This window comes from Pinus tabuliformis, chromosome 4_2 (assembly GCF_031772625.1).
Source record: "Pinus tabuliformis cultivar Carrire ecotype Pingquan chromosome 4_2, CPIR1, whole genome shotgun sequence".
NCBI lineage: Eukaryota > Viridiplantae > Streptophyta > Pinopsida > Pinales > Pinaceae > Pinus > Pinus tabuliformis.
The window spans coordinates 596,884,136-596,899,360 of record NC_142304.1 but is presented as its reverse complement, the minus strand read 5'-3'; the positions used below and the strand labels follow the sequence as shown (position 1 = coordinate 596,899,360).

Sequence of the window (15,225 nt, the reverse complement as noted above, 5' to 3'; positions counted from 1 at the left end):
AATATAATAATATTTTTTATATTTTAAAAAGCACTTTAGAGTTCAAAAATCAAATACTCCATGAAACCATCAAAAACTTGTAGAATTGAAACCATTACATATATTATAAATATGAAGACTGGAACACTAAAATGATCCATCCTCCCTCATACAAAGTAACAAAAAGGATCATAATATCATAAATGATAATAGTAAATACATTTACATATCCTCAAATGGATCTATATCTTCTGCATATTGCAACTCTACATCATGAATAGGTGATGGTGGTCCTAGAATGTAGGAAGTTGCATCAATAGGTTGGACTGGTGGTGGAACAATATCCTCAAGTAGGTTGAGGTGAGTCATGGCATTTAGTGTCAGGTTCAAGTCAGAGATCTCAGGCTCCACATCCCACATCCTGCTCGGACATTTTTTATACTCTGGTTCAACATGTGATAGAAGACGGAGATTGGAATGAACATACACAAGATCCTCAGCCTTTGTCGCTCCCAACCTGTTTCGCTTCACTGAATGGATGAAGCCATATGTGCTCCAATTCCTCTCAGCTGATGAGGAACTAACAACCTGGTGGCTAGAGTAGAGAGATGAATGTTATCCCCACCAAGTAATAGGATCAAGATGCCCTCGATCGTCCATAGCCACTGGCCCTGAAAAGTTGCCAGTAGATTGTACAAACCCTCCAAATTCTTGGCGAACTTCCATTGCAACTCCCATATCTCTATAAATTTTCCTCAAAGTTGTCTTGTATCCTTGTACCACTTCAAAATCCTTGTTTGGCGTTGTTCTACTAGATAAAGACAAAATTTTGGAATGATAGTATTTAGGATGCAATGCATATGCCAAAAGATGTAATGGTGTGGTCATTTTGTTCCACCTTTCTATAACTATGTCCTTCACTAAATAATAGAATGTTTCATAAGAGTCATTTTCACTTGCCTTGATAATTTCTCTTATCCTCTCCAACATATTATCAATGTTTTCATAAACTTCCCCCAAGCAAGGTGTATCTGTATCAAATGCCCTGATCAAGGTCAAGATTGGTTCGGTGAACCGTAAAAGGTATCAGACCTTGTCCCACCATGCATCATCGAGAATGATGGACTTGATTTTTTGCCCTCTATCAAAATTGGAAGTCCTCCATGATTCCCAAAGAGGGTGAATGACCATTGCTTGTAATGCTTGTCTCACCTCCACAAGCCTCTTTATGACAAGAGTGCGGGAGCCAAAACGAGTTTCAACAACCCACAAGTCTAAAAATGACAAAAAGTCAAATCTCAAATGAGAACCATTTGTAGTTAAAATTAAGAATTTCCAACACAAATTTGAAATAATATTGATTAAAAAAATAGTACCTTCAATAGCTCCAACTTTGTGAAACATCGATATCTGGCTTGAGACATTGAATGATTGGTTATGAACAGTTGGATTTCTTTTGTTGCTACATATATTTCATTAATCCATTCAATCTCACCAATCTTGACATGCATAAGGTTCAATGAATGTACTGCACATGGAGTCCAAAAAATGTGATCATATCGACCCTCCACAATCAAACCTGTAGCTTTACAAACATGTGCATTGTTCGTAATGACTTGGACAACATTATGTGGCCCCACACTTTCTATTGCATCAATAAGAATTGTGGATATGAAAGATGCAGCTTTCTCTATTCCACTACAATCAACAGCCTTCAAAAACATTGCCCCTTGGGGGCATACTACAACAACATTAATTAATGGGCAGTTTCTTTGGTCTCTCCATCCATCAGAAATGATGAACACCCCTATTTCTGCCCATGTATCCCGAATTGTCTATAGCTGTCTATCCACAGATTGTCTGTAGTTGTCTATCCCAGAGCTCAATACATCATACTCGACCCTCATAAGAGGGTCTCTGAACGACACCAAGTCGTTCTCGGAAAGTCAAGAATTTGACTTTTCCTAGGGGCTTTGTCAAAATGTCGGCAACCTGTTCATCTGTATCGATATGTTGGAGCCTTATTGCTCCTTGCTGCACCATATCTCGACTACAATGGTACCTAATATCGATATGCTTGGAGCAATAATGAAATATGGGATTCTCTGATAAACGGATCTCGCTATGGTTGTTACACAGAATCACAGTGGTATCCAATGTAAATCCGAACAGCTCACTGAAGAGCTTTTGCAACCAGACTGCCTCACAGGAGGCCATGCTAGCAGCAATGTATTCTACCTCGGCGGTGCTCAAAGCCACCGACTTCTGCTTCCTGCTCATCCAAGATATCGAGGCAAATCCCAAAGAGAAACAGCACCCGGAAGTGCTCTTTCGGTCCACCACACTGCCTGCCCAATCAGCATCAGTATACCCAAGTAGTCTCACATCTCCGGCAGTGTATCTCAACCCATGAGTGATTGTGCCACGAAGATATCTCAACAGATTCTTGGCACCAATCCAATGTGAGTGGTGAGGCTCAACCATATGTTGACTCAATGTGTTGATTGCAAAGCATATATCCGAACGGTAGTTCACCAAGAACATTAATGCTCCGACGAGTTGACGATACTCGGTAGCATTTCATAAAACAGGTCTGACGACACTACCGCTTAACTTCTTGAAGTCAAGCTCCATCAGGGTAGTTACGAGCTTGCAGTCCACCATGCCGAATCTTTCCAATATCTTCACCACATATTTTCCTTAAGATAGGAAAATCTCCCCTGGTTTCTGTCAGACTTCCAGTCCTAGGAAATAGTGCATAAGTCCTAGGTCTTTCATCTCGAACTCAGAAGCCAGCTCCCTCTTACATTCGTGAATGACAGGGTCTGCACCTATTAGAAAGAGGTCGTCAACATATAGCACCAGTATGAGAGGCTTGTCATCTATAACCTTAAAGTAAAGGTTAGGGTCAGCTTCAATCTTAGTGAATCCCAGCTTCATCAAGTAGCTATCAATCCTCTCATACCATGCTCGGGGTGCTTGCTTTAGCCCATAGAGGGCCTTCTTCAACCTGCACACATCAGATTCTCAATCATAAATCTCAAATCCTCCGAGTTGATCCACATAGACCTCCTCTTTGATCGAACCATAAGAATGCGGTCTTGACATCCATCTGATGTAGGTTCCATCCTTACGAAACAGCAAGGGCTATAATCGCGCAGATGGTGGTATATCGGGCAACAAGTGCAAATATCTCGTCATAGTCTATACCTTCCTTCTGGGAGAAGCCACGAGCGACAAAACGAGCCTTATACTTTTCCGCACTTCCATCAACTACATGCTTTATCTTGTAAAGCCATTTTGAAGTGACAACTGCTTTGTCTTGGGGTCTGGGGACCACATCCCAAACATCGTTTTTCATAATGGACTCATATTCCTCGGTCATAGCATCCTTCCATACTTGATGCTTGACAGCATCTGTGAATGACGAAGGCTCATTTTGGATGATCGTGCTCATGATGGTCAGGTATCCCTGATACCTGTTCGGCTTCTTACTTTCACGGAAGGTTCCTCTGGGTGCAATGTGTCCTTCAGCATCATCAAGTGTCCCCCTAAGCCATGAAGGCCTCTTCCTAGAAGAGGAAGGCTCTTGTGGAGGAGGATCAATAAGATCCATAGGTTCTTCCACATCGGGCATCGTCTCATCTTCCTTTTCCTTCAATTCCCTGGTGTCAGCTTCTTTAGATCCCCTTAAAGTAAGAAGATTATCTACTTTGCTAAGAGCCATATCTTCGTCAAAGGTGACATCATGACTAATCTCGACTTCCCTTTGACCAGCTACATAGATTTTATAGCCCTTAGTATTTTCTCTATAGTCCACGAAGATTCCTTTCTTTCCAGATGCACCCAATTTATTCGTTTTCTCTTTCGACACATGAAAATATACAGGGCTTCCAAAAATTCTAAAATGAGATACGTCAGGTTTTTTACCGGTGAACATTTCTTCGGGAGTCTTGGAACCCAATGCTTGATGAGGGCATCAGTTTTGCACATATACGGTGGTATTTGCAACTTCGGCCCATAGAAACTTTGGAAGTCTTTGATCATGGAGCATAGCACGAACAGCTTCCACAATTGTACGATTCTTTCCTTTCCGCCACAATATTCTGCGCAGGAGTATATGGTGTAGTAGTCTCCCTCTTAATGCCAACCTCTTTACAAAAGTCATGAAACTCATTGGATTCATATTTAGTCCCATTATCAGTCCTTAAGGTCTTGATCTTCTTTTCGGTTTGATTCTCGATCAAGGCTTTGAAGTGCCGAAACTAGGAGAACACTTCATCCTTCTTTTTCAAGAAGTATATCCAACTCTTGCAAGAATAATCATCTGTAAAAGTGAGGTAATATAAATATCCTCCCAAGGAGTTCACAAGCATCATACTGGATATGTTTGAGTGAACCAACTGCAGTATATTGGAGGTCTTGCTTTGGCTTGAGGGGAATGGACCATTTTTAGCTTTCCTTCGGCACATCCTGGGCATACACCTTCTTGCTCTAATCTGAACTCGGGCATCCCGGTCACCATTTTTCTTACATCGGGTAGAGCTTTATAATGAAGATGAGCAAACCTCCAATGCCATAGTTCGGACTGAAGAGATGTGTCATAAGTCATGACACCCAGCGGACTTCCACCGACCTGATATCATGAATCAACTCGAAACCCAAGAGTAAAAGCATCTTTAAAGTTCTTTTTCCATACACGTACCTTGCCATCGCTGAAGGCCACCTTGTAGCCTTTGTCTTCCATTGCCGAAATCGACACTAGGTTCTTTTTGAGATCAAGTACATATAATACATCTTGTAAGTGGATGGTATTACCTTGATTCAATTGAAGAGTGACATTTCCTACGCCTTTCATGGGATATTTTGAATTATCTCTAAGAACAATTTCCAGGTTGGTTTCCTTCTCTATCAGATTATAGAGAGCTTCTTTGTAACCAGTGAAGTGCCTTGAGGCACCACTATCAATAAGCCAATTTCCCAGCAAGTCTGGGGGAGCAGTAGTAGATAGAGCTGCTGGTAGATAATATTAATCTTGCTTATTGTTAACAGTGTTAGATTCATACCTGGAATTTCTTGCCTTCTTGAATGGTTGTCCTCTTCCTTGATTTCCGGCACTTCTTTTACGTCTGCCATTCCTTTGATTGCCTTGAGAGGGATTTTGATCATCGTCGCGGTGTGAGTCCCTTTTATCAGGGGACTTGCATAATGACCCGTTTTATTGCAATTGTAACATCATCCTTTTCTTCCACCCTTTGGTCCAGCCTTTCCTTTGAATTTAGCCATGGAATTGTTTGTTCTTTTAGTATGAGAAGAAAAGGCAGAGATATGACCTTTAAGTATGGGCATATCTTGCTCTTCCATCCTCGTTTCTTCTTGAATGCATCTGGCCATTAATTCCTCAAATCCAAGAATTACGTTATTGTTGAGAAGAGTAGTCCTGAATATATACCATTCAGATGGCAATCCTCCAAGAGTTGTGAGTGTCATTTCCCTATCAGGAATTACTTCCCCAATAGGTAAGACATCGTTCTTGATCTCGGTGCTCCTTAAGGAATATGCTTGCATACTCTCATCTTTGCCCTTCTTAATTTCCTTCAGCTTATTTCTAAGAAACAAGACTTGATTTGCATCATTAACTTTAAATAAACTCACCAGTCTATCATAGATTTCCTTGGGGGTGTTCAGCTCGAAAACATAGGCCACCAAGCACTTGTCGATAGAGTCCCCGATGATCTTCCTTGCTTTGACTTCTCCCTTGGTCCATTTGTTCCTAACAACAGCAGATGCATTTGATGGAGACTCAACAATCCCGACTCTCACATGGTCCAACACTTCCTGCTCTTCTAATGTTAGATCGAGAGACATCTTCCATCCGTGATAGTCAGACTTCTCACAGAGTTTGTCTTCAGCAGGGAAGTGTGTTGAGGAACCCTTTATTTCTTTTTAAGATAGCCTTGCCAACCTTCTCTTCGGTGATTGCTTTTGTTCTTGCTTTTGCTTGGACTTTGTCTTCACCTCAACTCCGATACCATGTAGAGCAGTTTACTTATTTTTCTTCTTATTAGCCACAGATTAGCAATCACATATTCATTAAGTAAAGTGCAGATAGAACATTAAATGATCAACAAAAAACAAGCCAAGACAAGAGACACAAGATGTGGCAGCTAGCCAGGGACAAACCCCAATGCAGGGAAACCCTTTGATCAAATCTTCTTTTATCTTCAATAGTTCAGCAGAGAGAAATAGTACAAAATCTATATTCTGTAATTTTATATCAGCAGCAGCAAACCCTAGATTAGCAAAGTCAAACTTGGTCAAACTGGCTAAAATTGACCTCTAAAATACTTGGTCAATTTCCAATCAACTTGTCCTCGAACAGCCTGAAGAAACAGCCCTTGAACAGCCCCAAAAGTTCAATCAATTTGCAAATTTCTGAAGTCAACTACAGCCCTAAACTAGGGCAGTCAATACTAGTCAAACTAGAGGTCAAATGGCCTCGATTTTCGTGCCAAAAATTGCGGCCTACCTAGGTGAGGCAACCACACCCAATGCGCACTTCTGGAAGGTCAAGGCTTGGTCAACGTTGGTCAAAGAGATGACCTGTTGCCCTAGAGTCGTTCTTTCTGCGTCTTCTTTGCCCTAGGATGTCTTCCTTTTCATCCACACATGTGAGAGAGAGAGAGGCTCCTTTTATGCGCAGGAGAGAGAAGATGAGTGAATTGAATTGTCCAAATGAGGAGAATGCTCCTTGTATTTATATGCAAACATTGAGGTTGAATAGACATGACTGTTGGGCTTCTGAGCCTACATAAGTTTGCTGGCCGACCTTGACAATTTGTCCATAATCAAAATAAATTCATATCCCCATAAATACTTATCGGAATCGGATGATCCTTAGATCAATCCTACACCTCTTGATAAGAGGTATCTAGGAAAAATATCAGAAGCCATAAATAAGGTGATCCACATGGAGTTTGGCCCTAGTTGCCAATTTTAACAAAAATTGGAAAGGGGAATTAAATAACGAACGCTTTATAATTATATAACATATACATGCTAGAGATGACAAATATGAGATATAACTTTACAAAGATATATAATATATATTATAAGAGAAAACGATAAAATATATATTATAATATATATAAAGATATATATATATAAGAGAGAACAATAAAATTATAAATGCCTAATGGAGAGTAATGGAACAATAATAAATAATATAATATTTTATGACTTATTTTTAAAAATCGCACTATGGAGAAAACGACTTTTAAAAACGACACTATGGAGAAAACGACTATCGAGACTTGGCAACGAAAAACAAAACAAAAAAAAAATTGATTATCGGACGTTAGCAACGAAAAACAAAAAAAATAGTATTTAACATTTGTTGTGTATTTTAAATTAGTATTTAACCTTTGTCAATTGAGCGGCAACAAAGGCTTCAACTGAGCATTCCTCTCACAATGCACACTTGGCAGCGACGGCTAACTGACGGCTTTGTCCCGACCGGCAACAACTTCCTTAACAGCTCTGTCGTTGTGCAATCTTGTTGTTCCAACTTCTTGTCGTTGTGCTCACAGTTCCAACCTCCAAACACTACGTTGTTGTGTGAAGCAAGGGCCCAGTTCAATATTTAACAGTTGTTGTGTGAAGCAGGGGGATATTCAGTGTGAGTGCCGACAAAGGGGAGGGACCACAAGTTTATAAAGCTAAAAGTTAAAACCTAAAACATAAAAAACCTAAAGCGACAGTCAACCCATTTCGGCGGTTCCAACAACTTGCCAAACTAGCTCGGGATCCGTTTCGTCCGTGAATGAGACGTTTCCTAAAACGTCAAATCTGCAGGCATCCATATTTAAGCCGTATTTTAGCAAATCCGGATCCGGTTCAGATCAGTGGAACCGCCATTCTTCACCCTCCCTATGCCAGATCCGGAAACATAGCATTTTTGGCACTTATCAATCCGTAAGGATATTGGGAATGCTATGCACAACTACATAAAAACAAATATTGAGAGGGCCAAGGTGGGATTGTGCACATAAGGCCACATCTATGTTGAGATAGGCCTTAGTAAGGGTGTGTTCAACAAAATAATTATCAAAGAAAAAAAGTTTAGATGGACTCATGTCTTGAATTATGAGAATACAGCATTTCGGTGCCAAATCTGCCAACAGATAGGACATCTCCACGATACTTGGCCCCATGTGCAAACTCATCCACCAAGGAAAAAAGGGCTCAAACCAAAAGCAAAAAGTTGGTCCCTTGAGCAAACAATGCCAACAGAAGAGGGTAATCAAGATGAAGAAAATCAACAAACAATGAATTCAAATACTATCTGTCCAGAAGTGCCAATTGAGGGAACTCCTTTGTTTGATCGTGCATTTTCAGCTCATCACTTTTGAAGATGTAAGCTTTCCATGTACTTTACCTTTTCCTAAATATGCAGAAATTGGGATGACTGTACACTATGATACTGATCTACTACTCTTTCAAATATCCCTAATCCTAAGAAATATAAAACTTTCCACTTCCAATGCTACAGGACAAGCTTCCCCGCAATAAGCTGCTATAAATGAGAAAAAACGAGTCCACAAGCAAGCTATGCACAATACTTTCCTATTTTAACATTCTTCTTTTACCCTCAATCTGGCTCAGTACTTTCAATGGAATTTTAGTTGTCAATATCTTTACGTATTCTCAGCAATGCAAAACACTTGTCTAACCAGTAAGAAAGGAATGGCAAGAGTAAGATGGCATTCAGGCAAAAAGGGCTGCTTGCAGCTCCTTCTCACCCAATGTTTTAAGTAAATGATTACTAACAATTCCAGCTGCTATAGCCCCCAGGGCAGCTTGTTTGGCAAGTGCCATGATCATGAAGTGTTATGTAACAAGAGATTCAAGGTTCAACTCTGCCCAACTTATCCATATCTGCAGAAGGGGCATACATAGGCACCTAGAGGTTATAGTGGTAGCAGTCAGAATCGACCCCATGTGCAAATAGTGGGGGCAGGGGGGGATAATAAATATTGGGTGAATTATTATTCTGAAGCTCTTGAAAGCATGATTTTGTTGACAAATGAGTTGTAGCTCCGACCCAATGACATTACCATAGATCAAAGTGCTTCACTTGGAAGGGGACTGAAATCAGTTGAGAGAAAATAATAAATGCATAATTATTAGTATCATTACAATGGCATTATTAAATACAACAGCAGAAAATAATGCAAATTAATGATCCATGTGATTTCACCTGATAAAAAATTCAATTGCAAAATATCTTCCATATTTTGTCAACAGTTTTCCTTCTTGAAAACCACATCTTGATGAGAGTAAATCCTATATATAGATGATACAAATGACTGGTGCAGCATGTCTACAACTCCAACAATTCTTTCTTACACTTGCATACTTGTCTCTTTGTTCCTTCACTTTTGTGTAAGCTCTATCCCATAACCAATATTGTGCTTGTATCAATATTTCAAACCTCAGACTTGGCCTTAGAATCAGCAAAGGGTTCGCTCAGACTCAACTCAGAATCAGAATGGTTTGAATTTGACGACTCAGTTTTCAAAGAACTACATTAAATATTAAAATTTCAACAGAAAAAAATGTTTTAAAATATTCCAAACCATTAGAGACTAAATATGTAAGGTTTACTCATGTATATACCATGTAAATGTGAATATATCAAAATGGCACCACATGCAATACATATCTAAACAAAATGCCTAATCAACAAGGCTCTAAATAGCCTTTAAAATCCAAAAACCAACACGCCCCAAGCTACTAGCCTACCACATATCACCGATCAACGTGATCAATCATCAAACTCAATTCGACTATTGGAAATGGGATCCTCAACATGAGTTAGTGTCTGCCATGACTGGTGCTACTCTTATTTGTGGATCCAAATTCAAACAAATCCACCCCCAAGTCATCAATATCAAGGTCAAACTCTACCAAGTAAGTCTCCTCTACCCATTCTGAGGTTGGATCAATATCATCCACCATAATGAGATCTGTATCAGGTCTTTTGTTTAGTAACTAAAGCAATTACTTTCCCATTCTCAAACTCTTGTTTCTGAGTTGGAACTATTGTTTTTGGCATGTCTATTTTTAGCAAGTCTATATTTTTCACGTAGCATGTAGTAGAGGAGTGGGGTGATATTTGGCATCTTTTGATAGTTTAGTGGACTTGTCTTCAGTTCAGTGTAGTTTAGTATTTTGGAATTATGAAACTGCTAAGTTTACTAAATTTGCATGGGACGTGAAATTCTATTGTCACTGTATGAGGTACGATGAGGTTGAAACCCTTCTCAAACATCCTGAAATAATTAATGAAAATATAAAAAAGTGTAAGTAAAAGGGTAGAAAGTTTATATTTCCCTTTCTACCTTTCTACTCCAAAAGAACTCAAATAATCAATGAAATTTGCTTTTAGGGTTTAGGATTGATAGAAACTTTAGTTTAAGTTATAAAAAAATTGTTATTCCCCCAAAATGGTGCCTTACCCTAGAGTGAACCAACCTAGTACGAGCTCGGCTGAATAGGTGTGGACTCTAACAAAGTTGAACCGATTTGGCTCACCCATTGAATCCAACAACAATCAAAAGACTCTTCAAACTTGGGAAGCAAAACTGGCATCTAGAAGTTCCAAGATGCTCTCTAGTATACCCTAGGGCTTGCTCTTCTATATTTGTAGTGACCTTTTGAGACTAGGACAGATGCTTCCAAATATGCCATAGATGTTGTTCTTGAACAAGGAGAACATCCAATGGCATAACATTGAAAGACCTTGTCCCAAGCCAAGCTCAACGACACTTAAAACAATAAATTTTATGCACTGGTTCAAGCACTCAAGCAATGACCGCACTACTTCCTTGGTAAGGAAACCATGTAACACACTAATAATCAGCCCCTTAATTTTTAATCCCTAATCTAAGTTTCAAGAACAAATACATTTCCTAGGCAATTTCATTTAGTCATCAAATATACCAAAGGTCACTTAAATAAAGTGAATGATCTACCCAATGAACCCTCTTGCAAAGGCTACCTTCTTCTTATTAAGGCCTACTCTTCATCTTATGGAGGGCATTTTAGTGTGCATAAAACTATGTTGCATATGCAAAGTTACTTTTGTTGGCCTTCCATGCAAAAACGAATGGAAGATGACACTAAGAGATGTTCCCAACGCAACCAAAGCAAGCTTGCTAATAGGAAGCTTAGATTGTACAAATCTTTGCCAAATCTCCAAAAGTAATCCATCTCCACCCCATACGTTGGGAATCCATCTCCATGACTTCCATTAATGATTTATCCACCACTTAGAGAAAGCAATACATATTTGTGGTAGTATGCAACAAAGCCATTGACATCCTTGAAGCTACAAAACTTGTCTTCCAACAAGCTTGAATCTACTTTGGTTGCCATTGACAGCATTTTCAATTGTGACACCAAACTTTTAAAAGACTTTTGAAAATGCTTATGGAATTTTTTAGGCTATCAACACAAGCTCGCTAAAGTTTTTCATCCACAAAGTAATGGCCAAACCAAGGTAGTGAATAGAACCTTGGTTCATGCTCTCTACGGCAACTACCAACAAAAACAATGGGATCGGTACTTGAATATTTTGGGATATCAACTCAGGTTCTCTTTTTCTTTTCATCAACAAACTAATGGCCAAACCAAGGTAGTGAACAAAACTTCAATTCATGCTCTCTAAGCTACCGCCAACAAAACAAACAAAGGATCAATGCTTGAATATATTGTTGTGTAATTACAAAGAGTTTGCTCACATCCCTACAAGACACCCCCATTTGAGGCCAGTCTTTAATTTTTGGCCTCTTTATGCTTACGAGATTCCAATTGCTTTCCCAAATCCATCCACACTTCATCAACAAAGGGAGAGAGACAAAGTTTATTCCTTTTGTGCAAAACTTAGCCAAGGCCCGTATCAACCATGACATCCTTCAACAAACTGAGCCCATGTACAAGGCATTCGAACACTGGCAATGGGTTTAAACATGTTATTAGGTTGGCGATAGCATTTGGCACCACATTAATAAACAACACTTCAAAAGCCAGCAACGTCACAAGCTTAACCTCAAGTTTGTATGGTCCTTACACCATCACGCAAGATGGGTTCCAACGCCTTTAAATTGAATATACCACCTCAACATAGCATCCATGACATGGCAAATGTCATCAAAATCAAGTTGTATGAGCTCCCTCACATGGAGGAATATTTTCAAATCATACACCCAAAGACCATAAATCCATATTTTCAACCTCCCCATATTGAAGATAACATTCTTGACTTCTGCATCGTATCCACAAGATAGCATTGCATCACCATCGTGGGTCACAAGGGCAGTTTACCCACAAATTCCAAGTGGATGCCTCGATGTTTGAGGCTTGAGCAACAATTTCCACATCTTTAGTAGCAATTGAAGATGAATTCCTTGAAGCAAAGAGGAATTGACAAAACTTAATCTGGGGAACATGTGTAAACATGTATTACAATTGCAGTTTACCTAGTTCGTGTTGTAATACGCTTTATACTTTTGGGTGATTTAGTCTAAAATTATTATATTTTATTATAGACTTTGTCAAACTTAATCACTCTTTCACAATTTTGTATTCTCATACATAGGAGATACAAACAAGGGTACAAGTTACAACATGCATACAGTGCACGGAATTCTCTCTTGTACTTGCATATTTGTCTCTTTACATATACACATGTGTGAATTCCATTCCATCATTGGTATTGTGCTCATAACACACATGCATTATGTAATGTCCTCTTCAAGTTAAATTGCCCAAGGGAGGATGTAGTAGCCTATTTAACCCCATAGGTTGTAGTCATTTGAAAAGGGGGAAACCATTATTTAATGTTAATTAGGTAACACTAGACAATGATAGTTAATTTGGGGCAAATGGAAGGACGAACTATTATTTAATGTTACTTGGGTAAAATTACATAATGATAGTTACTTCGGGGCAAATGGAGGGAAACTTGTTAGCCACTCAAAATTGAAATTAGGAGGGAAAAACCCCAGAGAGAATATAATATCGAGAGAGGAGATTCATTATGATCATCATGGATTGTTGTTCTTTCTGATTTTAGGCTGAGGCTCTTGGAGGGTTTTAAGGCCCTTTTTGTTTATTGGTTTCATTGGTGAAAGATCCCACCCTAGCCAATCCTTCTACCTTTCTCGTTACAGGGCTGAATTCTGATTGGAGGATCATCTTTCTGAGGTAACACCAAGGCTGGAATCTTCATTTCTGAGGCAGGGAGCATTGGACTGATCATTCTTAGGCAGAGGGTCATTTTCTAAGGCAGGCGAAGGCTGGGAACTTAGTGGCTGAGGCAGCGAGGGCTGGACTAATCCTCCTGGGACAGCGAACCAGCTTTCTAAGCTCAGTGAGGGCTGGAAATAGTCCTACTGAGGCAGCGGGTTACCTTACTGAGGTGAGGCCAGCAAGGATTGGAAATAGCCCTCCCGAAGCAGTGGATCATCTTTTTGGGGCATGCAAGGGTTGGAGTCTAGGCAGCAAGGACCGAAACAAGAACAGTGTTTGGCTATCTGTGGCACAGGGTTAGTGGGCTGCCTGTAACTGGATACAAAACTACAGCAAGTTCATTCAAGGCATCAAGTAGCCCAGGGGGGATCCACTCAGGAATCTGGGGCTGCAGTTGACTAACAGTGAGGATCCAAGGGAGAAGTCAGGGGCTGAATAACAGTGTAGGTTAGCTGGTGTGATAGCTACAGTTTGTAAGTTTGGAAACTATATCTGTGTTGTTGGAAAACTGTGGAATTTGCAAATCTTATAATTACTTGTTGAATTGGCCCTACTTATAGTGCTGTTGGTAAAATCAATTGTTTGCGCATTCAATGATCATCACTGTTTTATAGATTGAAAAAGTACTCCAATTACTGTTATAAAATACATGTCCTTACTGGAAACCCTAACCCAAAATCTCACCCCAAGTGTAATTTCTTAAGAGGGATATCACACATTGATAGTTTTTAAATATGAGCTTTTGTGATGCTATAGTATCATTTTGGTACCACATAATAAAATAAAAGCTAAATTTATGATCAGATTAAGTCCAACAGGTTCATATAAATTCTATAATGGATCTAAGTTGCATTTTGAATGCATTGTAATTCTGAAGCCCATAATCCCAAACTTTCTTAAATAAGAAGAGGCAAGTAAATCCCTTGCCCACAATAAAATTTACATCAAAAATCTCAACATCTTTGCAACAAACAAGACAAATATCATTCTTTACCTTTAAGAAAGACAACCTAAGGGCCACTTTGGCGAAGCAGATTAAGAGCTGCTTCACACGGGTAGCCCATTTAACATAAACTCTTAATCAGATTTCATCCATTTGAAACTGTAGTATATTAATATTTTCTGCTATGGTTAGCAAAAACCAAATTGAGCTCAAGGCCATTTCAGGTTAGCATATAACATAAGATAAGCTTCCAATCAAATTTCAATCATTTGGAATAGCAATATGTCAATTTTCTTTTGAGATTAGAGTGAACTAAGAATACTAAATCTGACAACTTTTATTAAAGGTATCTCAACAACAACCACTCTGTAAAATGGGATTAAGGACTTGAAATGGCTTTGCTATACACTTTGTCCATGCTTCCGTATAAAAAGATGAGGTGATGCAGTTTATTTTGGACATGCAATAAAGTAAACATGATATTTATAAAATATTATGCAAGGCTGCTCGAGTTCTAACTTTGTACTAGTTAAACTCTGCGTGGAAAAAGGCTGTAAGGTTTCTGTCAAGAACAAACTCGATCAGCTTCACTGACATCGTGCACCACGACCAGGCATAGAGAGAACATGATTCATTTAAAAGATGAACTCTTTCTTGTAAAATTTTAATAACTAATTTGTAATCTGAAGTGGCCCAGTGGATATTAATCCAGAGGCAACGGGGAGTTCAATGGTGTCATGATGTGAGAGCAATCGACTACACACCAATATATTTGATAACTGTAAGCCAGCAAGTCCACATGAACTACACCAGTTAGCATCACGTTTTTTTGCGTTGAGGAAAACTTCCATACTCACAGAAACCCTAATTACCACTGCTGTGAACAGGCCCTAAAATTCAATTTATTTTAATGCCTGTTCATATTTTCTTGCTTTTCTAGAATAAGTTTTTGCAAAATGCCAAAAAAGCACATTGTTCTCTGATAAAGT

General features: G+C 39.1%; 1 protein-coding gene across 3 annotated transcripts in view; it reads right to left on the bottom strand.

Annotated features, from left to right (window-relative positions):
- The window catches only part of LOC149170709 (uncharacterized), a 31,436-nt gene that overhangs the window by 15,425 nt on the left and 786 nt on the right, over window positions 1-15,225 (bottom strand). Inside the window, exon 2 of one of the 3 annotated variants that reach the window (XM_089427337.1) lies at window positions 14,556-15,015. The exons of the other annotated variants lie outside the window; for them this stretch is intronic. The gene's annotated coding sequence lies outside the window, so the exon portion shown is untranslated. Of the gene's footprint in view, window positions 1-14,555; window positions 15,016-15,225 lie in introns of those variants that run through there. 3 annotated transcript variants of the gene reach the window in all.